Source organism: Pimephales promelas, chromosome 16 (assembly GCF_988280905.1).
Source record: "Pimephales promelas chromosome 16, fPimPro1.hap1.1, whole genome shotgun sequence".
Classification (NCBI taxonomy): Eukaryota; Metazoa; Chordata; class Actinopteri; order Cypriniformes; family Leuciscidae; genus Pimephales; species Pimephales promelas.
This window is the reverse complement of record NC_142784.1, coordinates 14878021-14901824: the sequence shown is the minus strand read 5'-3', so window position 1 is coordinate 14901824 and position 23804 is coordinate 14878021. Positions and strand designations below refer to the sequence as shown.

At 37.9% G+C, this 23804-nt stretch overlaps 1 protein-coding gene across 6 annotated transcripts in view; it reads right to left on the bottom strand.

Moving 5' to 3' along the window:
• The window catches only part of nphs1 (NPHS1 adhesion molecule, nephrin), a 185646-nt gene extending 181846 nt beyond the window's left edge, over positions 1–3800 (bottom strand). For 5 of the 6 annotated variants that reach the window (XM_089121041.1, XM_089121039.1, XM_089121045.1 and 2 more), the window contains exon 1: positions 3645–3800. The gene's annotated coding sequence lies outside the window, so the exon portion shown is untranslated. The remainder of the gene's footprint in view (positions 1–3644) is intronic. The other variant, XM_089121042.1, reaches the window with a different exon arrangement.
• Positions 3801–23804: the final 20004 nt, after the last annotated feature.

Sequence of the window (23804 nt, the reverse complement as noted above, 5' to 3'; positions counted from 1 at the left end):
CTTTTTTTTTCCTAGGATGGTAAGGGAACAGTCATAAATGCCATTAACCCCAGTGATGGTTAGGTTTAGGGACGGGGTTGAGGTAAGTCATATATTTATATATACGTATACAGTAATAACGTTAAGTCAACGGCATTCATAAACACGCTGAAAAGTGATTATGCGTCTTGATAGCACGCCAAAAATGTAAATACGAATTGGCGTGTCATACACACGATACTTAATGAGATCAGTCTGCACAAATCAACAAGCTGATTCTCCATCTCTGCTGACCATCAATTTCACTTTGTACAGCCCAGTGACTGCATTTGTTATGCTTCCGTCTTCCAAAATCTCGCTTTCTGATTAGATATTGTTTCATGTCACGTGATAATCTCCAGAGCGGGCACGTGTTTGTCCTCGGGGTTCCCTCCACACATCAGGATTTCTGTTCGGAAATGTTCAGCATGTTGAATATTTACGATTCACGATACGCGTTCGGGACGGCTCCGACGTTCTTCCGAGCAAGTTCGGACTCTCTTAACACACCTCACACCAAGGAAGAATCTGATAAGATACTCTGTTGAACCATCAAGATAATCAGGACATATAGCTATGATTGTCGGAAGGGGGAAATTGGCCCAAAATCAGCCTGATTATTGATTTTGCCTGATTTTGGTGCGTACCTAGCATAAACATGCATTTATTTCCTACGCTATCTAACGACCAATTCGTACGAATTTGTACGAGTGATTAAAAAGTGGCTAATTCGTACTAATTCATACGACCTCACTCGTACGAATTCGTACGAATTGTCCAAACCCATGTGATGGGTAGGTTTAGGGGCGGGGTCAGGGGTAGGTCATTCGTACGAATTCATTCGAATTGGCCAAATCGTAAAATATGTACGATTTAGCAAAAACGTACTAATTCGTACGAGTGAGGTCGTACGAATTAGCCAGCTCGTAAAATTCGTACGAATTCTCGTGAGATCGGGTTGTTATTTCTTCTGTAGAGCATAATTGAAGTTATTTTGAAAAATATTGGTAGCTAAACAGTGTTGGCTCGCATTTACTTCCATTGTATGGAGTATGGACAAACAAAGGAAGTCAATGGGGACAAAAACTGTTTGGTTGCCAAAATATATTTTTCAAATATATTCATGTTCCACAGAACAAAGTCAGGTTTAGAATGACCTGAGTGTGGACAAACAATTTAAGATGGCTTTTTTTTTAGCAATAAAATACCTTCACGCTTTTAAAGAGCAGTAACATCCATATAAGCAAGATAACCCGCTATTCTGATTTGCTGGTCTTTACTGGTGTTTTAAACTGGTCTGGATGGTAGGGTCTTCATCTGTGCTTTAGATCGTTAACCTGCTTGCCTCCCTGACTAACAAGTGTCTCATAACTCCTCTAAAACCAGCAAACTAGACCACACTAGGAAACTAGACCAGTTTACAAACCAGTTCAGGCTGGTTCAGGCTGTTTTGGTTTCAGCAGGATAAGATGTAAAAAAAATAAAAAAATCAAGCATTTTAGAAAATGTTTTGCAGCTTAATGTTGGCGCCCTGTCAAGTTTTGTTTGCTTCTTTAACAGTGATACGTCATGCCCCAGAGGGCCACCATAGAAACAGCTATTAAAACACCTTTGCCAACTCAGTGACAGCATGTCTGAATGGTAGTTAGTGAAATATATTCCACCACTAACTTTTTCTGCTTCTATACAGTTGACAAAGCAATGAACTAATCCCTACATTGCATCTCGTGGGTAAGTCTTAGAGGGAACCACAAGGCTTGGGTTCTGCAATCCTTCTTTTTCTAGGAGGGTCAGGGTTTAAACTGAGTGACAGGCCAGAAAGAAACAAGCCCTTGGGGAGACCTCGCACTCTTAGGCTGGTGATTACTTCCAGAACTCTAAGTTATGTTAATGTATTCATCTCCAAAAGCATAATGATTATTTAGAGTTCCTCAGCAACTGTTTTAGATTTTTTTCAACTTGCCATTTTATGCAAAAAGGGGCTTCTTTTTTCTTTCCATTTCTTTTTTTGATAACTCTATCCACCCTTTTCTGAAGCAAGCAAAGTGCGGTCGTTGTAGATAAGGGGTTCAGAGTGAACGTCATAAAGAGAGTAAGAAATGTAAAATCTTTTAATATTTTGCCAGTTATGTTAATATGACCTTGATGTACGAATGAATGCAAATGAAGAAAGGCAAAGAAAAAAGGGAACAAAATATGATGGAATTCTCATGTTGAAATTTCACTAAATTACAGGAGAGGAGAAATCAGCATGCATAAATTCCCTCATACTTTCTCGGTTTTCATTTAAATAACTGTGGTGTCAAGATGAGATATTCGTTTTGAGAAGACTCTTCATTCTTATTACCCCCCACCTAGACCATCAAATTAGAATGGGCTCACGTTTGTCTTTCCTGGTGAAAGAATGACAGAATAAATCCTGTATGTAATTTCTTTCTTTAGTTGGACTCCTGTAGCTGTGTATTAATCCGGTAACATGCAGTAAATCTTAACCAGATTTAAGCTATGTGTTACTGGACACCATTGATCTAGATGAACTGATAAACTTGGCCAAAGAAGTGCTGAACTTTTAATGTGTTTGGCAGGTATGGACCAGTGGCCAAGGAAATCTCAATCTAACTCCGTGTGAGGTCACGCTTTACACCAGTGTCCATTATATAGTGCAATTAACCCTCAGTTGACCTTGGCTACTGTTGCTAGAGCTGACAAGCTTTTCAGAAAATCCCACTGGACTGAACTAGAGATTTTCTGGTAACATGTTAAAAAATGCTCTGCGATTTTACACTTAGAAATAAATTGTGCTTCTATTGAACTTTCTAGTCATTATACTGGCTGTCAAAAGTCTTGAATAACTGTTTTTTTTTTTTCACCAATGCTGCATTTATTTTTTTGAAAAATACAGTAAAATGGTAATATATTGTGAAATATTATTACAAATAAAGTTTTTCTATTTGAATATATTTTAAAAGGGACATATCATGCTAAATCCACTTTTTTTTTTAGCCCTTAAATGCATTTTGTGTTTATAAGTACAGAAAAGTTGAAATTATTCTCTTCAGGTGCTTCGTTTATCTTTATATTATGTTTTGGTCATATTTTTCAACCTGTTCCGATTTTTCTGTTATTTATGACGTATTTTGAACAATTACGTCACAGTATTTGCAGCGGAATTGACAAGTAAGGACATTGACTACCGGCCCAACACATTGAGCAATCCGCCATTATTTTTTCTCGCTCCGATTTTGTAGTCCAAGTCCAATGATGCAGAAATTACGAGAGGGCAAGTCAAAATGTTCGGTTGTTGGATGTAGTGACCTGAAGCATAAGCTGTAAATATTGTTAATAAAAATAAAGTACTTTATTTTCTTAAAACACATTGTGGTCATGGTCTTTCTTTGTTTTTGTTTTGAAGTAAAGTTACACGTCTTCAGTATTATTGTTCTTGAGTTTCATCAATGGTAATTTAACTGCAGTGTTTCCTGATGCTTTTCTAAACGTATCATATTATCAATACAGATTTTTAGAGGTAAGATTAAACCGTAGTCATTTATCTTGTTAGTGTGCTTGTCTTAACAAGAGAAATAATCGACTTTCACTTATAACACAACAACGTTACAGTTACATACCACTGCATTCATATGAAGACGTTGTTCTGCAGGTTCGTCGCCTTGTTTTTCCACTGACTCGCTCTGGATCGCACATGTAAGGCTTGAAGTGTGAATAAAAATGTTCTTTGACTCTGTATAATCATGTGTCTCTAATCAAACAACCAAAATGGCCGAACGGGGTGGAGTTGACCCAAGTGTGAACTCAGCGACCTGGAGAGTGGGCGGGGTATGACACATCGCCTTTTTATTTAAAGGGGCCGCTCCAAAATGGGTTGCCCACAGACACACATTAGAAAAGGGGTAGAATAGGGGCCTGTGGAGCTATAATAATGAGGTATTCAGACCAAAGCATTGCAGTTTCACTTTATATAGACCAAAAATGTATGATTTATATGTAAAAAGTAATGATTTAAAAGCATGGTATGTACCCTTTAAAATGTAGTCTATTCCTGACCTGTGATATCAAAGCTGAATTTTCTGTATCATTAGGCATACTTCAGTCTTCAGTGTCACATTATCATTCAAAAATCATTTTCATTTTCTGATTTACTGCTCAAGAACATTTATGATTATTGTTCTTATTCTAAATGTAAAAAAGAAAAACAAAACAAAAAACAAAACAGTTGTGCCGCTAAATCTTGTTGTGGAAACCTTGATACACTTGATACACACAATTTAAATGTTCGGGAAAAGGATAAGATCTATAATACTTTTTTTTTTTTTTACAAGTATGCATTAAATTAATTAAACTGACAGTAAAGACTTTTATAATGTAACAAAACATTTTAATTTCAAATAAAAGCAGTTCTTTTGAACTTTCTAGTAAAAAAACGATCCTGAAAAAAGTCATCACAGTTCTGCCTCACAGCAGAAAAGCATTGATAAAAACCATTATTAATAACTGAGCACTAAATCAGCATATTAGAAATTATTTCTGAAGGATCATGCACTAAGACTGAAGTAATGGCTGCTGAAATCCCAGGAATAAACTATATTTTAAAATATAGTGTATTTTTGATCAAATAAATTCAGCTTTGTTGAGCATAAGAGACTTCTCTCAAAAAAAAAAAAAAAAAAAAAAAGATCGGCAATACGCAACCAGCGCACATTCAAACATGATTTCAATACTGTGCATACTGATAGCAGCTCCCTAATGTCGACAAATGAAATGCAATGCCCACCCCACACACAACCAGGTCTTATTGGTATTATCAGAGTTGTCGATGGTTTATTAGCCAGGATGAAAATGTCCTTTACTGTGACATACTGTATGTAACACCATTTTTACACCAGACGCAAGTGGCGCAATGCGATTACAGACATTACAACCCATTATAATCAGTGATGCTGTCTACACTGGATGTGACGTGACAAGACACGACACAACAAATCCCAACAGTAAACTGATGCCTCGTTCTATTTATGACATTCTCCAAGCACTTGTGACACTTCGAATATGGAGGAGAAAGGGATCTGCAATGGTCGCTTTGTCAAATCCAGTGTAGACAGCTTCTAGCTGTTGCCGGCATGATGCGATGTGTCAGCGGTGAGGTCCGGTGTAGACACGGTGTAACATACACATGTGTATCTGTGGTTGACCAACTGAACACATTCTCAGGTTCAGCGAAACGTACACAGCCCGGCGGATCTCTGACCTCAACCCATGCTAAGCACATGTGGCCAGAAGACACGAACATGAAAGTTCCAGCACACACACGACGCACTGCTAGTTTGAGGCTTGGCTGCCACTGCAACGACTTTTACAAGAGACAGTGCGGAAAATCAGCCTGGGAGCAGATGGAACGGGCTGGAGCACGTATGTAATCCCAAACACGGTGTAATCGGAGGAGACTGCTGCTGCTCTTAACGGCTTTGACAGCCCGGAGCTCAGAGACATTTTACCAGGAGGAAGAGACGGAGGAGGAGGGGGGCGAGAGTCACGGACGGACACACAGACAGCCGGATAGATGAATGGAGTGAAGACGAGGGGGATGAGGATGAAGAGAAAAGAAAAGTGGACTAGGAGGATAGAAAACAGATTGATTGAGCAAACGACTGAATTGGAAGAGTACTCAGCGCAAAGACAAACGGCCGTCAAAGGCAAACAAAGACTATGGTCAGAGAGAACAGAAGGAAATTAAATAAGAAAAATGAAAAGGGAAAAGAAAGGAGAAGAGGAAAATGTGGAGGGAGATTTAGGCGGATTTAGGCTGCAGGGATTTGTAGAGAATTTGCCGAACGATTATGGAAAACTCTCACGCATGGTTATGACAGCGAGCTGTACTATTAATTATAGTAAAAACATGTGAAGGCACGCTGACACCTTACACTTTTACATAAAGAGTATACACAGTGAACCAATCCCTCCATGCCTTTTATTACCACCTCTTCATCTTTTCAGCAGTCTATAGTAAGGGTGCTCGAGAACAGGTTTTCACGTAATTGTAACGGGAAGGAAGATAATGAAAGCAAACACATCCTCACACACAGTCATTATTATCATGTGTCCAGCTAAATAAATGATACGGGAGAGAGAGAAAGAGAGAGAGAGAGAGAGAGAGAGAGAGAGAGAGAGAGAGAGAGAGAGAGAGAGAGAGAGAGAGAGAGAGAGAGAGAGAGAGTGAGTAATTACAGAACTGTGAAGCTAGTCATGTGTGCATGATCAAATCAACTAGCTCTTTGTCACTTATGAAGTCACTGATCTCATATTGCTGAGATTTCTTTTAAGGACAGCTTTACGTCCAGCTGATGGACCCCCGAGGACAGCCTTATCTGATATCATTATGATGATGCAACTCAACCCACTATTGGCCTACTTCAAAAGACTGATTGAAACTTATTTAGATCTAGAGACTGGGTTCATATGTTGAAATTCAAGGGTTCTGGACCAAAATATGATTAAATAATAATATCCATCTGACCACACAGTTGCTTACAACCTTGCTTATTGATATTTTAACCTTCAAATGGTCTTCGTTTCCTGTTTACACTTCTGGGCTTCGGGGTCTATAGGACCCCAACCATTGATTGAGTAATTGTACAAAAATATAAATTTTTAATCATACAAATAATATATCTTTTTTTTTTTTCTATGCATTAATGTTGTGATGTTTTTTTTGTATCCATATACCACACAATTCCTCAACTACATCTTTAGCTTCCATATAACATTATTTTTTTTATGATACATTGCATTTATGCTCTAGTAGGCCTTCATTTCTGTCTAAAAATGTATGCCGTATTTTTTTTTTATTATTATTATTATTTTTTCACATTTCCCATTGATTTCAATGTGGGTTCATATTGACCCCAAAAAAACAGAAGTGTAAACATTTTTTTACGTACCTTCACAACAACCGAATCAAGCCCAGTTTTTTGTGTGTGTATAGATAGATAATGTAGGAAAAGTCAGAAAATCTTATTCCACTGAGATGGAAAGTTGTAAAGCACAAATATATATAAAAATGTAAGCATTTTGAGAGCGTAGGAGTTATGTTGTGATTCACCTCATAGCTCATTGGTTCATGGCTTATAACACTTTAATGAAGACTTTTTTTTTTAAATTCCTTAAACAATGAATATAAAAAAAAAATACTTACAGAACCAACACCACTGAAAAACTGGACAGGCACTAATGCACTCTATACGCATAAATAAAGCATTGATATTAGCATGATGATTGTATGTTCCTATCCTGGATGTCATTCTGTAAGCACCATTATACTAAAACCCGCCATGACAACAAAGCGACATCCGAACTAAGCCGGGGTGGTCGGTACTCGGGAGAATTGGTATTCTCCCATTCTTACAATGCTTCTCTAGCACCAAACTCCTGACCTCCCAGTGGGAGCTCACGCTTTAATTCCCCCAGTGATGTTGGGATCCAAAAAAGCTTTAGTGAATAAATAAGATTAGGCTCGTGGACATGCACGAAACCTTATCGTTTTGGAACAGAGAGGGTGAGAATGACCAAGCTATAGGGAGAGAAGAAAGGTTCAGTGTGGGCCGTAGCACCAACCACTGCCTTCTTCATCTGAAACAATCCCGTTACCCTCCCCAATTGGAATATATATATACATATATATATATATAAATATTAAAAACCCATCTCGGTCTGTCCTCCCGCTTGCCATTCTTTCTCTCTCCCGTTCGTTCTTCCGCGCTGGGGAGATAGCGGAGACAGCTTGTCCTCCTCGCCACCCAGTGAGACTGAGGGATAAGCACTTCTTGGAGCTTGGCAACAAAATCGTCAACTTTGCTGTTTTAAATATGCTTGTCCTCACAGTGAAGAGGATTTTGAGGGCCGAGGAAGAAAAGGGTGGGCTCGTTTTGTCTGCAGTGTGGGGTAGCGTGGCACACTACACTGGGAAGCTGAGCTATAATGGGTGTTCACTGCAGGGCAGATGATTATGGCGCATTACAATATATCATGGAAATGCAATGACACTTCGCTGGCCAGACTCTGACAGTTTATATCAGGTGACACTGCTTAGCAAGTGAGAGCGCAAAAATTGCGTTAGCCGCCTAGCTAAATATGATTTGGAATAGATGAATAAGCCAGTGAGGTGGAATAATCAAACAAGGTTATTAACTGTGTGAATATTGCTTGCATTTCATGTTGGTGAATCATTGACAGAGTAACATTACTATAGCTGAGAACAGACAAATGTTTTGGTTAGAAAGAAACTTTAAAACACAGCTTGTAGTGCACCTAGTTCACTTTAAAAAAAAAATGCTGATAATTTACTCACCCCCATGTCATCCAAGATATCCATGTCATTCTTTCTTCAGTCGAAAAGAAATTAAGGTTTTTGATGAAAACATTCCAGGATTTTCTCCATATAATGGACTTCATTGGGAACCAAACATTCAAGGTCCAAAAGACAGTTTCAGTGCAAACTGCAAACTGTTCAAAGGGCTTTAAACGATTCCAGATGATGAATAAGGGTCTTATCAAGTGAAACGATCGCTCATTTAAAAAAACAAAAAACAAAACAAAGTTTAAGTTTTATAAGCACAAATGCTCGCTTTGCTCTGTTCTGTGATGAACGTTCGTGACTCTCCTCTACATCAAAATAAAAAAATATTTTCCTGGGTCAACTCGTTCATTTTGTTCGTTGAATGAACCAAATGACACGAAAAAAGATTCGTTCATTTTGATGAACGAGTTCGAACAGGAGAGTCACAAACGCACATCACAGAATAACACAGTCTCATCCCAAAAAGTCATATAACTGACGTCTTGGGACGTCTTTTGACCATACGTCAATATCCGCCTTTTTAGGGCCCCCTGAAATGTCGGTAGATGGCGATCCCGGGCCGTCATACAACTGACGCTTTACCTTTAATCTCAGTTAGGTGACGGGTTAGGTTTAGGGTTAGGTTTAGGTCTGGGGTAGAGTTAGGATCCCATAACCTCATCTGCCGACATTTAAGGGGGCCCTAAAAAGGCGAATATTGACGTATGGTCAAAAGACGTCCCAAAACGTCAGTTATATGACGTCTTGGGATGAGACCGGGTTGCACAGAACAGAGCAAGGCGACCATTTGAGTTTATAAAACTTAAACTTTGAGCGATCGTTTCGCTTGATAAGACCCTTATTCATCGTCTGGAATCGTTTAAAGCCCTTTGAACAGTTTGCAGTTTGCACTGAAACTGTCTTTTGGACCTTGAACCGTTTGGTGCCCAATGAAGTCCATTATATGGAGAAAACTCTGGAATGTTTTCATCAAAAACCTTAATTTCTTTTCGACTGAAGAAAGAAAGACATGGACATCTTGGATGACATGGGGTGAGTAAATCATCAGCAATTTTTTTTTTTTTGAGTGAAAGAATCATTTAAATCTACTACTATTAAACCTACCACCTACTACTAAATTGAAGTAGCTTGCGAAGCTAACGTTTCAAAGCAGCATTCCTAAAACTGGTCCAGGAACAGATTAACAATGGGTTAACAAAAACTATTATACTTTCAAGGAAAGCGGCACATCTTCCACAGAGGGGCTGAGGGCTTCAGGGCGACAATTACACTACACATTTGTCATTGTAAATATACACTTAATGAGCAAAGCTCGGTGAAAATGATGCCGAGGATTGTGCATAAGAGCGAATTCCACACTAATTGCACTTTGGAGTGTAAAAAGATATGTGTGTCTGTGTGTGAGCGTGTTGAAAGCCGATAACCAGAATTTAGGGTTCACATATGGGATGGATATGACGCTGATGGGTGGGGAAGTCACTTATATTAGGAACAGACTTGAGACCGGTGGGTTTAATGCAACCGAATACAGGGGGAAAAGAACAATCAGGCTTATGTTTGAGAGGAAAAAAGATCTAAACACAATAAACCAAAAATGTGTTGATTAGGCAAAGAAAAATAAAGTGCAAACACTTCATATGAGTTTGTGACGAATACCAGACGCACACAGGAATAGGTTAAAGCTCAGTATCACCCAGCAGTTATGAGGTCAATCCCTGATTCTGAGACCAACTGATTAACGACTGCCAATTTAGAGGTTTGAGATTTGTTATCGTATTATCAGATGATATTAAATAAACCATCATCATCTAAATGGTTTTAATTAGGGGGGGAAAATCGATCCAAATGCTTTAGTATTCAACAAAATAATGGACATCATTATTGAAATTAAAATATGTAAAACATATGCATCTATATGGAGGATCTAGACTAGTGACACGGAAACATTCTGCATTATGTAAAGATGGCATCAAAACAAAGATGGACGGATGATGAAAAGAACAATAATAACAATTGGGATCTCTCCGATGACATAAACAACCCAAACAAAACAAAAAAAGGAAAGAAATGCTAAGCTGTTTTTTCCTATTTCTGTGTGTGTGACAGACGCTGATCTTCATAAATCCCAGTGTATCTCACGATAAATCCGCGTAATGTGGATTAAAAGCTGTTGAGATATTTATAGTTATATCGGAGGAACAGATTGGACCAGACCTTGCCACCAAACAAATCCTCTGCACCGTGCCCAGAAAGACAGGGAAATTACTCCAAATTAAGGTCGAGACTAACTGCCACCCACCTACCATCCATACTCTCCCTTTCTGTCTGTTTTTCTGTCTCTCTAACACACACACACATACTCTAGTTTGTAATCCAGGCTTGCTCTGGCCTCCATCAGCTCTTGTCCATTAGGATGTTTTTCTTTTTTTTCCCCAGCATGCCCCCAAATCCCCTCCACTTTGCCTTCATCAGTGCATAAAGAGACGCAGCTGCTTGTCTCTGTACAACATTAGCACACATTCAGACTCACAGATCAACGCAGTTACAAGTCTGATGGGTAAGGCACCTCAGTGCAAAACATCAAACTGTGACGTGTTCCTTTGGTTCCTTTACTGGACCTCAGCAAATACAAAGAGTAAAGTTAGTAATATATCTAGATTCCCCAGACTAATATTTTAACAATCAAGTAGAATTTTCCTTCAGATGTTTAAAATCAGAGGAAGTGATACCTGTCAACGAATCACACGTCTTAAAGGGATAGTTCACTTTGAAAATAATTTTTGATATGTTTTAGCTTACCTCAAGGGCATCCAAGATGTAGGTGTCTTTGTTTCCACAGTATTTTCAATATTTTTAGGTCAAACCGTTGTTGTCTGTCAGTCATATAACAGAAGTCTATGGGGATTTTCTAAAAGAGCATGCACAAAGAAGTCAAAATTAAACATGATTTAATGACTCGTAAATGTAAGTACACATTGTTGGCCTAAGACACGAAACGAGCGGTTTGTGTGAGAAAACGAACAGTTTTTATATTCACTTCCGGCGCATTCGCAGACCGAAGCGCCCGTGCCTTCGGATCAGTTGGACGTGACTGTGATTACATGAGGTAAAAACGATATAAATACTGTTCGTTTTCTCACACAAACCGTTTGTTTCTTGTCTTAGGCCATCAATGTGTACTTACATTTACGAGTCATTAAATGACGTTTATTTGGACTTCTCTGTGCAAGCTCTTTGAGGTGGACCCATAAATCTCCATTATATGACTGATAGACACCAACGGTTTGACCTAAAAATATCAAAATTGAAAATACTGGGGAAACAAAGAGACCGACATCTTGGATACCCTTGAGGTAAGCTAAAACATATCAAAAATCAATTTCAAAGTGAACTGTCCCTTTAAATCAGTTATTTCCTAACAAACTGGTCAACAGCAGTCTGAACTGGTTTGCTACTCAGTCTGAATCATTCATCCAGTGTTTTACAGAGTGTGTGTTTTATTACTCCATAAAAAAAGTTGATATTTACCTATAATCAAATGAAACCAAACCTGCAAATGCATATTATTGTTTGAAGGTCTACATATATCTACCTATATAGTCAGTTGTTTCATTTGTGATAACTCAATGAAACATTATAACTCATATGTCACATCATACCACATGATATGTAAGAGTTGTAACGTTATACCATGTAATCAACGTCACTGTGTGAACAGTTAGTGATGTATAATCATGATATAAACATGCTGAGGTTTACATCATGATTATACATCACTAACTGTTACTTTCACAGGGGCAGCAGGTGAAATGACGGCATGTCGGCTCATTCAGAGAGATGGATGGCTGAGGATCAACTCAGCGACTGACATTTATCTCAGACTTAATGTGAAACTTATATGAAAACTACTTCAGTGATTTATTGAGGGGACAGTCTCCCATAGCACAAGTTATTAAATGCTGCTATCAAAGACAATTACAACTGAGCAAACTATAAAGGTTGCTCAACCTTCAACCTCAGAACTTCCAGCCCAAATCCCACTTGCCAATGTGCTATATGTCAATCATTTAATCCTTGGTTTATCAAAAACTGAGTGTGTCTCAGTCAGCTTATAGTTCAATGGATGGTGCACTGGCCATTTCTAGAGCATTCTCATTGTCATTGCACTGAAACAATTCAACTCAATCTAAAAACTAGTGCTCACTATATTTACTAACTAAAAATGTTACATTTATTCATTTGCATCGCTCATAACCAAAGCGTTTTCTTTAGCATCAAGCAAACAAAATGGAGGTTGAGTGCAAATTGAATGATAGCAATGCCTACTTTTGAACATTTACAATATAACAAACAAAAATTATTCCAATAAATAATATCCGTTCTAATGCATTGTAAAATCACTTTTCATGTGATTTTTTTTTTTGCCGTTTACACTTGTTAAATCTGTCTAACACATTTGATTTTGAAATTACAGTCAAAAGTGTTCTAAACATAGTATTTCATGAAATGAAATTTGGACGTACTATATCCACCATTTTGTTGTGTCAAGTGATCTACCAGCATCAGTTGCGTTGCTTTACTTTCATTTACAAATCCTCTCCCGTTGCCTCATGGGGAAGTAAAGTCTCCAAGAAGTCATCTAACCGACTTCTTGGGACCTCTTTTCACCATACGTCAACATCCGCCTTTTTAGGGTACCCTTAAACGTTGGTTACATGACGATCCCGGACTGTCATACAATTGACGCTTTACCTTTAACGTTGGTTAGGTGACGGGGTAGGTGTAGGTCTGGGGTAGGGTTAGGATCCGATAACGTCATCTAACCGACGTTTAAGGGTACCCTAAAAAGGCGGATGTTGACGTATGGTCACAAGACGCCCCAAGACGTCAGTTATATGACGTCTTGGGATGAGACTGCGCTGCATCCAACGCACATGGCACCCTTTAGCATCAAATGAGACGTAGATATATATGTGCCTCCTAGTGGTCTAACCCTAACCCATACCTAAATCTACCATAACCAAAGTGCATCATTTGACGCTAAAGGGTGCTATGTGCGTTGGATGTGTACGCTTTGGCAAAAGTGTCATATATGACGCCTTGGGATGAGAATGCGTTACAATACCGGTTCACTTTCGCAATTAAGTATGATTGCATTCATATCAGCAGCAAACTGTTCCAGATTTCACATGAACCACACTCTCTCGAACAACTTTTTATGTAGACTCAGTTAGGTCCTTGGGTGCGAAAAATAGCGTCAACGTCATCCAAACAAATCGAACTCTGATGTCAATCGAACCTGGGCGCACACCAAAAGTGCTAGTGTGAAAGAACCTTAAAAATGCATGACTTTCAGTGCATAGATCAGGGTTTCCCAAACAGGGGTTCGAGAGGAGGTTTGCGAGTTGATGAAAAATTTCAAAAAAATAAATAAATAAATACAATTAAAAAAATAATAATAAATATGAGTTAATTGTGATATTGCTTAGTGCAGCTATCAATTATATTAAAATCGAATTATAATGAAATAACTATAGTATGATGTACTGTATGTTTTAGTGTGATGTATGCAGAGCTTTTCATTATATTTATAATTTTTATTATTTTATAGTAAAATTTTAATTTATAATAGTAATATATTTCTCTTAATTTTTGTTATTAGAGCAAAAGCATATCACTACTTAAAATTATTCAAAAATTTAAAAAGTTGCCCATAAATAAAACTTTTGGGAGTCACTGTAATTTGGATACATCTGCAATCTCATTCTTAGCAAAGCAAGTTTTGGTAACACTTTAAAATACAGGTGCACTAATAAGCATTAATTAATGCTTAACTAATGCACAGATAATACTGAATTAATGTGTAACTAATGATTATTTAAGCTATTCATTAATGATTACGACATAAGGAACTAACTAAGAGTCTGTAAGTTTAATGTATTAGTTCATACATGAATTGTTATTAATTAAATGTAATTGTAGATTAATTCATTTTTTTAACTAATAGTGTTAATTAATATGTTAATTACCAGAATGTGCCAAAGCCTTGTATTTCAACTTCCAGATAATATGACAGGTACACTACATGATTAATTACTTCATTGTTAGTGCAAATTCATGTGCAAATTACTACAATTACAAAATGACTAGTTAATAATGATGTGCCCCAACAAGTAAAGTCATACGTAATGATACCTTTGCAAATAATTAGCTAATGATTAATTAAATCAGACAACTGAGGTGCATAGCTTTGACTAATTATGGTAATTAACACATTAAATTACACTATTAGTTAATAAAATATGTTATTAAGGAATTAATATACAATGACACAATGAATAAATAGCAATTCATGTTTTACTTAATCTATTGATCATATAGACTCTTTATTAGTTGCTGATGCAGTAATTCTTAATTAATGGTTTAGTTCTTCATTAGTTATACATTAACTCATGATTATCTGTTCATTAGTTAAGCATGAATTAATGTATATTAGTGCACTCGTATTGTAAAGTGTTACCCAAGTTTTTGACCATAAGGCCACAATACCATTATAACACATTATAATACTGCTTTTCATCTTTTTGCCTTGAAGCATCCAGCGGTTTAATGGCGCTCTCACAGACAAGCTACTGTTGAATTAACATATTCTGTAAAGCTCAGCTGACACGTCTCGTACTATATATCTCTGTCAACAAAGCCTGTAAAACACGATGGTCTTGATTAAAAATGCTGCTTCTACTCTTACCGTCTTGTTGCCAGTAAATAGTCTGTGATACAAGTAAAACTGTCTGTTTTATTCAATTGCCTTCACAAAATAGTGCATAAATAAATAAATAAATAAAATCATCCTACAAACATCCTGAATAAAATTTCTCCAACCAAAGTTTTTTTGTTTTAGTTTTTTTGCCGAAGAGCCCATATGTTCATCTACCACCCAAAACAGGTGTAGCAAAATAACAGATTAACACTCATTCCCAAGAGCCGCAGACCGCTTGTTTTCCCTTTACTTAAAGACCATAGCAGCTGTGAAAAAAAGAGACCATCAGCGGCGCTTGAAAAATCCCAGCTAACACAGAATGCACAAGATCAAGAGACCAAACCACACCTGGGGATACAGGCCTACTTGTCAATTCTATTTTATTTATTTCTTTTAAAACACAAGGACTACATTAAGTTTTTTGAGCACACTCGCATACTCTCTGGGTTTTTTTTTTTTTATTGGAGGTAGCCGACACCAGTGAAATCTAGTTCGTTCCCAAGGTTGGAACCATCTGCATGCAAACTCACCTCCGCAAAGTGGAAATACATATATTAAAAACTCCGAAGCCACGTGTAATGAACACCTGCTCAGTCTGGGGAATAACTGTGTACCAATCTGTGGTGATTTCTATCTCTATCTAAATAAACAGTAGGTTTGAAGCTTTTCTTCCCTTCTGTCTGAACATCAGCCCAGCTCCGTCAAGGCCCGGCAGCTGGTGGGAGTCTGGTAACATAAGGGCCGGGCACTAGGAGAATAACGAATGCAACAGATTTGTGAGCTCCAAAAAAACCCATTAGGATAATGCTATTAAGGGTACAGAGGATGCGGTATATGTGACGCATGCACAACGATTTTTAATGGAAACCAATATTTGACACCTTTTGAACCTTAAATGATGATTGAGAGATGTACTCCTTGGCGAACACTTCTGCAATGCTACCTTTCCAGCTTATATTTTATGAATGAAATGGTGAGATGCACATGCTAATGCTCGAGGCTTGCGGACGGAATGGAGAACGACTGGCTTTGGGATTCTGGGCGTAACGCACACAAGGCTATGTGAGACTAAAATAAACATGAGATCCGCTAAACTCGACGCCTCAAAGCGTTCACTAAAACCTCCGCTCACCTTCACCTCGTACTCCAAAAATACATCCCCCTCCATCCGTCTGCATTCGCAATCCGGTGCGGAAGAGCAGAAAATTGTGTTCTTGGAATTTGTTTTAGAGCGACGGTTTCTTGTTATTTAAATTCCTTGGACTAATTTAATTCAGCACGCTCAAGCATTCGCACGGATGTAAATTACAGCGAGACTATAATGGACTCGTTATCAGGGTGGGAAGCTCAATATCGTGGTTTACTTTTGGAAAACTCTCAAGACCACAGAAATGTCTTGTTGATGGAGTTTTGGTCTGCGTGGCCCCAGGCTGGCGTATATCCTTAGAGAAAATCCCTGTTGTGGAAAAACCCCAGCATTTTCAGTAAAGGGAATTGAAATTTTGTAGCATTGCACATTAGAGCTGTAAAACTAGACCTTTTATGAATTAGTTCTACTATTGAACTCAGCGATGCCTTCAAAAATGTAATCTAGCCGCACTGCAGCATATTAAAAAAGACAACACTGACCCAGAATAAAAGTGTAGATAAGCATAATTCACAAGACTTGAGGGGTCGGGTCAAAACCTGGACCTAGACGACGTCGGTTAGAGGCTCGATAACAAGTTCAGCGTGTAACCACACGATTCTGAACCTAATATAATGCACTTTTGCACCACATCTAATCTTTCTGCTCAAAGTGGGTTGTGCGCAAGCACGGTAAACTGGATGTAGTGGTCAGATTGAATGAGGCTCTTTGTCTGCACTTGAGAGGGCTATGTTTATAAAAGCATCTTCTCAACACAGAGACGCATATGAAATATGAGGACTCTTATTGAGTAGATGGCTAAAGACTCTGAGGTAATATAGCAGCACTAGACTGATGAAAAATTCATGCTGATAAGCTAGGCAGGTGAAAGCGTCGCTCTTCAGGTTTTCATTTTCTCTGTTTGATTTCCTTATTGGCTGCCTGACTTCTCACCGCATTTTATTCCGCTCCTGAAAGTAAAGGGCTCTTATTTGCCTGTATACCCCATAATGAATGTTTGTATGTTTGGGTGTTTGCGTGTGGTCATGCATCATCTGCCACATATACAGATCACTTTGATGTTAAAGAGCTTTTTAAAAGCGCAAATCCTATTAGTTGTGAGACCTCTATGAAAATAGTTTGTCAAACTTATCTAACATTAAATTAATCTAACGAAGCTTGAAAATACACCAAATATCCATTTCCACCCGAAAAGCAATTTCGGGTTATGAAATCAAATCAAATAATAAAAAGTAATAAAATAAAACAAAAAGTAATAAAAAAAGTAATAAAATAAATAAAAAGTAATAAAACAAACAACTAATACAATTTTAGATATGTCTCACATTTTGTGCACAACCCTTCTACCACATGAATTTATCCATTTAAATATATTGTAATATCAATGCATTTTCAATCCAGAGTTGTATTGCCATAATTGACCTCAAACAATCCGCCCTGCAAGTAACTAAAAAAGAAAATGTTTTTCATATTATTTATTCAGCAATGGGAAAATGTTCAAATGATCAATATAACTTTTTAAATCTTTCACCCTTTCTAGTGTTTTCAAATTTAAAGGGATAGTTCACCTAAAAAAAAAAAGAAAATTCTGTCAGTAAATACTCACCCTCATGTTGTTCCAACCCCGTAAGACTTTCGTTCATCTTCGGAAACACAAATTAAAATATTTTTGATTAAATCTTAAATCTTCTATGTAATTGAAACTTGCCGGCCCAGAAAGTTAGTAAAGACGATGTTTAAAATAGTCCAAGCTACCACAGTTTCTCAACCTTAAGTTTATCAAGCGACGAGAATACTTTTTGTAAATAAATAAAACAAAACAATTCATAAAATAATTTGTAAATGAATTCATACAAAAGATATGCATTTTATAAAAAATAAATCCCGTAAAATGGGATGGGGTTCTGAAGCTTAAAGGCGCCTTCTTACACTGACATCCGTTACAGTTACAATTACTCAATATAAGCAATCATTTCTATTTTGCACCCCATTTCTGAAAAGTGTCACACGCTTGAGTAAAACCATTTCTTTATTAATAGATTAGTAGATTCTTGATTAGTTGAGCATATGTGCTAGTTTTCATCTCCCCCCCACCTAGAAACCCTGTCAAGGTTTGTAAACGTGTCTGCGTTTATGCATGTGTGTCCACGCAAAAGCAGAGGAATCGTATGCCTGCAGAGTCCCGAACAGCGGGGCTGTCAGTCAGGCAAGTGTTGGAGAGCTTGTTGGGCTCTGATAAGTGCATTTATGGAAAAAGCCAGCCAGCCTTTATCTCCTCATTGCAGGTTAGATCACCAATAAAAAAAGGGCTAGGTGAAGAGAGAGGGAGTCAGATAAGTGCGCTCCGTCGCTCTACCTGCCTGTGGTGAAGCGAACATCTGAACCCTTCACTACACAGATGAATTGGAAATGCCCATAAGCCGCACTCATCAACAGCTGCCAGCCATGCGGGTCTCTCTCGCTCTGCGTCTGGCTTCAATCCGAGCACCGTATCATCCTCGGACTGCATTTTTCCTGTAAACAAAGGTCTAGCAATCAGGTTAGGTTACTTCCTCACCCGCAAGCCATCTCTCTTTGTCTCTCCGTTCCAATTTTCTAACCCTCGTCCTTGTTTATTTTACTTCTTTCTGACCCTTATGACCTCTCCTACTTTCTACCTTCCTCTTTCTTTCTTCCCCAATATCTGCGGCAAGCTGAAACCTGGAGCTTTGGGATGATGGAGTATGTTTAGCTCGCCTTGGTCTCTTTCAAAGACGCATACAGAACTGCACTATCGGTCTCTAGCTAATGTCTCATCGTGCAGGACAGGGTACCGTGAGGAATCACTGTATGCCAAAGCCGAGAACCGATAGGCTCGCCCGATTCTCGCTTTTAAAGTATGAGATAGTGAAGAGGGAAAAAGGAAAAGCCGCCACGAGCTAAAAGCATGCTGGCACACATCCTCTCATAGCACCACATTTATTTGTGTTTCATGTTTTCCATCTGCAGAATTTAATTTATGGGCATGACAGCGAGTGTGTGCGTGCAAGAGGCTGTCTTACCACCATGCACAAACACATTCACAAACAACAAACATGTTATAGAGTCAACTACTGGCTCAAATCCACAAGACATGGCCAAAGAAATCAAAAACCTGAGCAAATACACACCATCACAAATTTGCTGTTAATTTTACCTTTACACATCTCAAGCGATTAACCATCAGGTAATTTCCCAGTTCTTTCTCTCTCCTGATTTATTTCTTAGTCTCTGTCTCTCTTAGAGACCCTGTGTCTTACACTGGAATCCATTTAAAAATCCAATTTATTGATTTCTACACTCACTTTTTTTTCCTTGTGAGTTGACCCCCACGGTTAAATATTCATAAGGCATTAAAAATAAAAGATGCACATTTTGAAAGTCTGATCTATTGTAATATATGGCGGCAGCGGTGGTAATCTGCTCCATCCGGAAGAGCGAGGTGAACCTGGCAACATCAGAGACAAACATAACCATCAGCGTCCCACATGCTCAGCGTTGATTAGTACGCCACCAAAGAGACGATGCAATTTTCCCTTTTGCCAGTGCAGGGGCCCACCTTTAAAACATTACGTTGTTGATGATTTTCTCATAAATGGCTTTTTTCACTCTCTCCAAAAGCCAAACTGGGGAAATTGGCTTCCATTGTGGCTTTTAAATAAAATAAGCACAAAGCAATAAGAACTGAAACTTAGGAAAGCCATAAAAACGCTAATTAAGATGCGCCGCGGCTCAGCTAGTGAGAGAGATACAGTAAAACGGAAAGTATATTTCTTGAAAATCCCCATAGAGAGAGGAAAAAAAAGATGATGGCGGTGGGGGAAAGGGGGCTGGCGGAAAGAAAATAGAGAGACGAGCTTTATTCCCTGGGTGAGGCTTAGTCAATCTGTCCTGTCTGGATCCAATATAACGTATTAAAACAGAATTATACAGCGACGCTCGGCGCATTCACTTTAGCGGTAGAGGAAACCAGGGACAAGCGGGTGTGAGTTACTCTTTTTTTCCCTCCCCTAAACCGTGACTGTTCCTATCTGTTCTTTTCTCCCTCTCTTTCTCTCTCTCGCTCTCATCATTATGGTTTACAAGGCCTGTGATATGTGAAAAGGATGGCATGTTGGCTCAGTGTGGGCCCTTGCATTTTCTGAGAGGGAGGAAGAGAAGATCCAAAGCTCCCTTGTGCAGCCATATGGACGAGAAGAGGTCCTTGACAGATAGGAAGAGGCTCTGCGTCGCGCAAACGACTCAAGGCATAGAAAAAGGGTTTTAGGAACCGTAGGGGTCCCTCGACGGGTAGTAGGTGGTAAACGTTTTAACTACGACAAGACACTCCACAGGAGCCTAAGAAGCGAGGAAGATGAAGATGAAGGGATTCGGAAGAGACAGATTTCACATGACCGTTATATTCATACACTGTTTATCCAGCAATCCCATTTTTTTTTTTAAATGTGTCCCAATTATCATTTTTTTTCTTCTAATTTACACTTTAAAATTAAATTAATAGTTTGATTCAGGTAGGACGCATTAAATTAATAAAAACTGACAAAGACTTTTACGATATTATGAACCAAGGATTTAAAAGTTTCTATTAATTTTATTTTGAGCACCAAGTCTAAATATTAGAGAAATTAATGCATAATATTCAACTTTGAAATAAATAATAAATAAAATCCTAATAATATTTCAATATATTTATTGTTTTTAATGTATTTTTGAATAAATAAAGGCAGCCTGGATACGCATAACACACTTTTTAAATTATAAGTATTTTTTATTATTTAAATCTTTTCAATTTTAAATATGTTGGGACATTATTTGTATTTTTATTTATTTATTTATTTTTATTCATTTATTTTAATGAAGTCTCATGCTCAAGCCCAAGTCTTAAGGCTGCATTTATTTGATCAAAAATACAGTAAAAACTAAAAAATTCCAAAATATATATATTCATATATATATATATATAAATCTGACAGTGCAGCAAGAGTACATTTTCAAGAAAAAATCTATGAAAAAAGTCTAAATATCATATGAAGTATTGCATCTCAAGTAAATGTATTACTTGTTTTAAGGATTTTTTTAAAACTTTTTTCACCTAAAAACAGGTTACAGTGTTTATATAGATATATATATATATATATCACAAACATTTTGCAAAACAGGGACAAACTCAACACAGAAATTCATAACTCAGCAGCAATGCGTCTAGTTCTACTTCCAATAATGTTTCATTTACTGCTCAGATTAACAAATGCATACATAGAAGCAGTATTACTTGGATTTTAAGAGTTTCATGGCACTTTGATCCAACAAGATACGGGATAAATCCCGAACCAATGAAGAACCAGCAGTTCTTTATCAAATAGATTAGGGGATGAGTTTTACTATTCAGGCATTATGGGAGATTTGGTCACAAAGTGTCACAATTCTAATGTGTGGCATGTCTATTCCATTTACTCTGCCCAGTGACTGTGGAGAGGTGGGTAAATGGTAAATCCGCTCATGCTGGAATGGATGATAAAGTCATGTGTAATTTCTTTCCTTCATGTGGTAGCAAGTGGTTAAGATCTCGTTATATCAAACGGACCTTTAGTCGTTTTCATTCATTTCCTCCTGCTTGTTTAACCACTTCTGAATGTCAGAGGTCTTATCTAATGGAAAATCAGGCTGTTGGCTATTGACTGACATGCGACAGATGGATCAGTAGCATATAACTGAGGGTCAGATTGAGAAGTCAAACCCAAACAGAGACAGAAGGAAGAGGATGATGTCTTATTAGGGATTTACTTTAAGATACACAAGTGATTACACCACAGACAACAAAAACACATAATGGAATGAAATCACTAATGAAACAACAACAACAACAACTACTGATATGTTTTTCTCAGGTGGGCCACCACATGGTAGTGTTTTTTTTTTTATTTTATTTTGTCATTAGCCTGGTTTCCATGACAGATTTGCGAAAAACTTTTGTTATGTTTTCTAAATGTCGATAAAAAACAATTGCGAAATGACAGTATTTCCATTAACAGGTGTCATGCGACTAAATCGTATTTTATTTCCTTGCACGATAAGTCATTCCAAACATCATGGCGACGGATGTTGATACGTTTACGTATATCAAAGCCACCACACTAGCCATTATTTTTAATCAAATAAGATGTAGCCTTGTTATCCAAGCATTTATGGTAAGGAAAGCTCCTTTTACTTAGGAGTGGCACTTAAGAGGTGTTATCTTATCTGCTTCAAGGTTTTGATCAATTCTAGCATTTCTTTGTAGTTTAAAAATCCAGTATACCTGTAATTCTTTTGCCTTTTATGAGTTTAACAAAGAACACTGTCCTTTCTTCTCTCCAAACCTTCCGCGCCTTCAGAAAAATGACTGTTACGTACGGCAGGTGACCTGTAAATGTTGAAGAAATGTGAAATTATTTTTGAATTTGGAGCTTTCTAGACTGAGAAAAGCCAGAAAATGTATTTTTGACTGATGTATTTATTTATGTATTTGTGGATAAAAGACAACAACTCCCAGAATGCACTTGCTTTGCTGCCCTAGGAGGCCACGCCTACTGGTAACAGAGCACAGAAGGTAAACAACAAGTCTAAGCTACTAGTGAGTCTCCGTGATGAGTCAATGTTTCGAGATCGCCTAAAATGTCCGGGATTTGGCTTTTGCGTTCCACAGTCGCCATTCATCGTGTTTACTGTGGCGAGCGGGACGAATGAGGGCCGCGGGAGAACGGCACGAGGCCGGTGGAGTGATTGAGTGACACCCGTGAGACGCACCGGTCTCGTATCTCTCATGGAGGAGGGGAATTTTCTTAGCAATGTTAAAACACACATCAACCGATCACTTGTTTAGCATTCATGTAAACAATTCATTCAGATTCACCAATCAGAATGAATTCAGTTAGATTTAAACAAAATGTGTGCATGTAAACAATGAATGGTGACTGCAGAAAGCAAAAGCTGAATCACAGGCATCGACGGCCTGCCATGTCCGGGAAAAAGAGGATGGTAACCCTACTACTCAGCTTTCTCCACAGAACAAGAGCCTGCTAGCTTAGCTTCCAAAAAAAGATGGCTGACACTATGTGTACATTCTGCGAGTTAGATCCATCCTCTATGGGCGGGTTGATAAAATGCAGGACAGCCCCTACTAGCTACTGACTGTAGTCTTTAGCCTCTGGCCAAAAAATCCTCTGATGATGCAAAATGATGATTTTTGCGTCATCTGAGGATTTTTCCTGACAAAAAAAAAAACATAAATCTCTCGTCTCAGGGGGATATGAGGGTGGAAAGCATGGTAATTGGAAAATACTACAGGTTTTCTACAAATCCAAAGCTTATATGCTAAAAAATGAAAAATGTAGAACGAGTTGTAAATGTGTGTCTGATTGGTTCACTTGAACATAGTTTCACCAATAGGTCCAAAGAAAAACAAAACAAAAAATGACATATTCTTAAGGTGAAAATACCGAACGAAGTAACAT